The sequence below is a fragment of the Octodon degus genome, unplaced genomic scaffold, assembly GCF_000260255.1.
Source record: "Octodon degus isolate 3935 unplaced genomic scaffold, OctDeg1.0 scaffold00088, whole genome shotgun sequence".
Taxonomy (NCBI): domain Eukaryota; kingdom Metazoa; phylum Chordata; class Mammalia; order Rodentia; family Octodontidae; genus Octodon; species Octodon degus.
Genome location: NW_004524664.1, coordinates 3,823,137 through 3,827,537, shown reverse-complemented (window position 1 = coordinate 3,827,537; position 4,401 = coordinate 3,823,137). Strand labels below are relative to the sequence as shown.

Here is a 4,401-nt window from a genome sequence, read left to right as displayed (position 1 = left end):
AGCTCCCTCCACTGGAAGTCAAGTGCCCCCATTGTCTGGGCAGCCGCGTGTCTGGGAAGCACACTTCTTCCCTCTCAGTGGTCTGGTACCATCTCTCTCTCTCTCTCTCTCTCTCTCTCTCTCTCTCTCTCTCTCTCTCTCTCTCTCTCTCTCTCTCTCTTTTGTACTAGGAATGAAACTTATGACCTTGCACTTGCCAGGCCTATGTTGTGCCTCTGAGCTATATCCTCAGACCCTATGGTACCATTTATGCCTTTCCCATTTCTTTTCTCTCATTTCTAGAGCTCATCCTCCTCATCTTCCTGTATCCTTGCTGTCTGTGCAGCAAGGCTGAGGCAGAGTGCTGTGTCTGCAGCCACATCAAAGCACAAAGCAAAGACAAAACCCAGGAGCTTCCAGCTGTGGCTGGGATGCCTGTCCTTCTCCATGCTTGCTGCCAAGTGCTGGCCCTGAGTTTGGGAATGTTGGGTACTCACTGTGGCTAAATCCCGCCACTACACTCCCTTGTCCTGCTCTTTCTCCCAGACATTTATGTAGCCATGTTGTTTTGATGTTGAGCAGACAAAATACTGAATGATGAAGACTGTTGCCTTCCAGTCCCAGACAAGCCCAGAAGTGAAGGCAGCTACTCTGACAGGAACCTCCCTCTTCCCAGGAAATGTATGCTACTTTTTCCATGACCAGGAAGAGGGCCATGGCAGTTTGGCAATGAGGTAAAGATTTGCTCACCAGCCTTTAGGAGGTGGGTCTTGGAGGGAGGATGTTAGGTCACTGGAATGTGCCCTTGAGGGCATGTTGGGAGCCTGGCACCTTGCTTCTCACCTGCCTTTGCTTCTCAGGTATTCTGAAATGAACAGTCTTCCTTCCCTGTGTGCTCCTGCCTCCATGATGTACAGCACTGCCAAAGGCTGGGAGCAAGTAGGAAAGTGACCATGGACTGATGCCCCTGGAGCTGTGAGTGAGTGAAGATAAATCTTTTGTCCTTTTAAATTAGTTATCTTAGGTATTTTCTCATAGTCCTGAGAAAGCTGACTAACACAAGGCCATTGACTACAAACTTCGCCTTTCAGAGAGGGGAGGTAGAGGCCCAAGATCCTGAGTAAGGGATATTCTTGGAAATAGGATGCAGATCCTATAATTCTTAATTTTTTTTTACTGAATTTTAAAAATAATCGATTATCATCTCACTAGAGTGGGCAGAATTCCAAATTAATAGAAATTCCAATTGATTGAATTATTTAGGTATTATTAATATACTAGGTGTTTTAGACCTATCTTTTCAAAAAAGTTCAAGACACATACAGAGATTTCAAGTTCTGTCATGAAAGGTAAAACATAATAAGAAAGTTATGTGGAAAGGACAGGTGATTAAGAACATATTAATTCACACTGTGCTCAACAAGAGCTTATGAAGGGCTTACAACACCTCAGCACACAATGCTGGCCCCTGAGAAGCCAGAAAAATGTAAAATAATATTTCCCCTTCATGAGCTGATAGTGAGGGAAAGATCTGTTGAGGCTTGTGGGGTCGGGAAGAGCTTCACCAATGGAAATAAACTTGAGGTAGACCTTGAGGGGTTGATAAAACTTTGTATTAACATGAGGAGCACAGGATCTCAGGCAGAGGAAAAGAAGGAATCCCAATTGCTTTTATTATGATTTATTTCAGTCTTGATGAGGAAAGAGTATTGTAACAGGAGATAACATGGGATAAGTAGGGTAGGGGCGGGGCATGAATGCCATGAGAAAGAAGAGTGGAAGGAAGTGGGAGAAAGACTAAGCAATGTTTCATTTAAACCTTCCAGCAAGACTTTGAATGTCCTCACAGCCTGGATAGCGTGAAGGCTTAATCTTGACCGGCGGGTTTGTTTCCGTCTGTTTGGGCTGTAGGCTTTTGCTGCAAACATGCTCTGCCAGATCTTCGCCCAGGCCAAGCAGCATCCCAACTTGATCCCCCTTTTCCTGTTTATTGGAGCAGGAGGTACTGGAGTAGCACTGTATATGACCCGTTTGGCATTGTTCAATCCAGATGTCAGGTGGGACAGGAAGAATAACCCAGAACCCTGAAACAAACTGGGTCCCAATGATCAGTACAAGTTCTTCACTGTGAATATGGATTACAGCAAACTGAAGAAAGAAGGTCCTGACTTCTAAGTGAAATGTTTCACCATAAAGCTGCTTAAAATGAAGGTCTTTCAGAAGCCATCTGCACAATTTTCCATTGAACCAGGAAATGCTTCTCATTTAAGTGCATGAAAGTATGTTTATTTGTTGGAGTTTATTACACAGATTAATACATCTCTGAAACTTGAAAAAAAAAAAACAAAAAACAAAAACAAACCCTTCCAGCAAATGGAGATCAAAAAAGAAAAAGAAAGTGCCTTTTTAGTCTGGCCCAATGAGGACAAAGTAGACACTGATACTCAGGCACAAATGTGACCTTGGACCACAGTGTGTATGTGTATGTGGGTTTGTGCACACGTGTGCGTGTGTGTGTGTTGGGGGGACACCAAGGGCACTCAGGACCTGTGGGCAACCCAGGGAGTGGGCAGGAGGATGCCACAGCGTGGCTGCCATCTCCCCGCACGTGTTTGAAATCGGGACTGACAAGACAAGCTGGATAATTCTGCTTAGTTGTGTCTTGAATTCCCCTCTCTGTGGTACAGGATCCCCTTGAAGCGTGACAGCTGCGATGACTTCCAGATGTTCACCTCCTGTCTTCCAGCGGGCCGGGGTGGATGTGGTAAACTCGGCGATGGAAACTGAAACCCCAGCCAGATGGACCGTGTCAGTATCAGCCACACACACATCTGGCTTCAATACCCGCAGTGATAACCAGAACAAACGGCTGCTGCTCCCACTGCCCTTGGCTTGTCAGCATCCGAGGGACACAATCAGGACAGCACTGGGATGAGGCAGGTGTGTGGATTGGGTCTTGCAGGTTAAGGATATCAGAGAGGGTAAGCTGGACCTGGAGCTCCAGAACCAAGCCCACTGATTGAGGTTTTGGTTCGGTTTTACCTTGCCTGGGCATCAGGTTGGGTTGGAAAGTGAGATCCTCCTGCCTCAGCCTCCTCAAGTACTGAGACTGCAGGCTTGTGCTGCCAGCCTGGCCTCTTCTCTGCTCTCTACCACTGAGTTACACCCTGTCCTTCCTTTCTTCCTCAGTCCATAAATAGGGGTCACCAACAGTAGTGGTGCAGGAGTAGATCTTAGTTGTTTTTATTCCTGTGGTTCAATTTTCTAAATAAAACAATCAGAAAAAAAACACTCTGAAGTAGGATGGAGTACATACAGAGCTGAACGGGAAGGAAGATGACCACACCCTTGTCTGCTGGCCTGCAGAGGGAGAGTGGCACTGTGTGTCATCAGCGCTGCTTCCCTTTGCTCGCAGACTCCTCACAACATGTGTTGTGCATTTAAAGTGGCCACGCACTTGGATTTGGGTCTCGATTTTGATGCCAGCGGTGAGCTCGGTGGTGTGGGACATGTTTTTGTTTCCTGCATTGTAAATTGGGGTGACTTTTAAAAGAACTTGCATATGATTCTCTGACACTGAAAGTTTGCAAAGAGAATAAGAATTCAGCTTTGTCATGAACTGTAACCATGCACTACTTGCTTCTCTGAACTTCAATTTTATCACCTGAACAACTGGCTCAGGGAAATGGAATATGAAAATTGGCTTTGATGAGTATGATGTTCTACATATGCATGTTTTGTTTTATTTATTTTACGTAAAAGAGAAAACTGAGGCTGGAAGAAACTGAGCCGCCCCGAGACCACCTCATGCTTATATTGTCAGTCACCTGGCTTTGTGTTTTCTTCCTCCTGCCTTCAGTTTTGGGGTCAGAGTGTTGCTCCCAGCCGGTGGTCCCTGAGGAAGAAGGGGCCTCAGCTTTGAGTCACTGGAGGGCTCACTCAGGGGCTTCCCTGTCCCCCCTCACTCCCCGCAGCGTCTTCAGCAAGGAGTCAGCAGCCCTGGACGTGTGGTCAGAGAGGAGTCTCTGCTCTGACTTCACCTCTTCCCTCCATTTTTGTTCTTTTTGGCTTTCTTCCTTTCTGCTTGTCATTTCTCCAAGAAGATCCTCCTTTTGTTTGCACTTCTCTGTGGAAGCTGGTCTTTCTTTTCCCATCACTTTCCCTTGTAAATTTACCCTTTAAGGTCCTTTAAAACCTTCTCTTCTGGGTCATGCCCTCTCCCTTCTCTTTGTTTTGTCTTGTCTTGCTTTCCACAGTCCTGGGGATGGAAGCAGGACCTCCTGAATTCTAGGCACACACTCTCCCTCAGAGCTACACCCCTGGCCCTTTTTATCTATTCTCTTAGTTAACTTAGTCAGCATATTTTCCCCTGTCATCATTCTTTTTTTTTTTTTAAATCAATTTTGATCAAAGTGATGTTTA

The 4,401-nt window shown here is 45.9% G+C and overlaps 1 pseudogene; it reads left to right on the top strand.

The window, feature by feature from the left end:
- Window positions 1-1,905: 1,905 nt before the first annotated feature.
- LOC101586941 lies at window positions 1,906-2,154 on the top strand (annotated as a pseudogene).
- The last annotated feature ends 2,247 nt before the right edge of the window (window positions 2,155-4,401 follow it).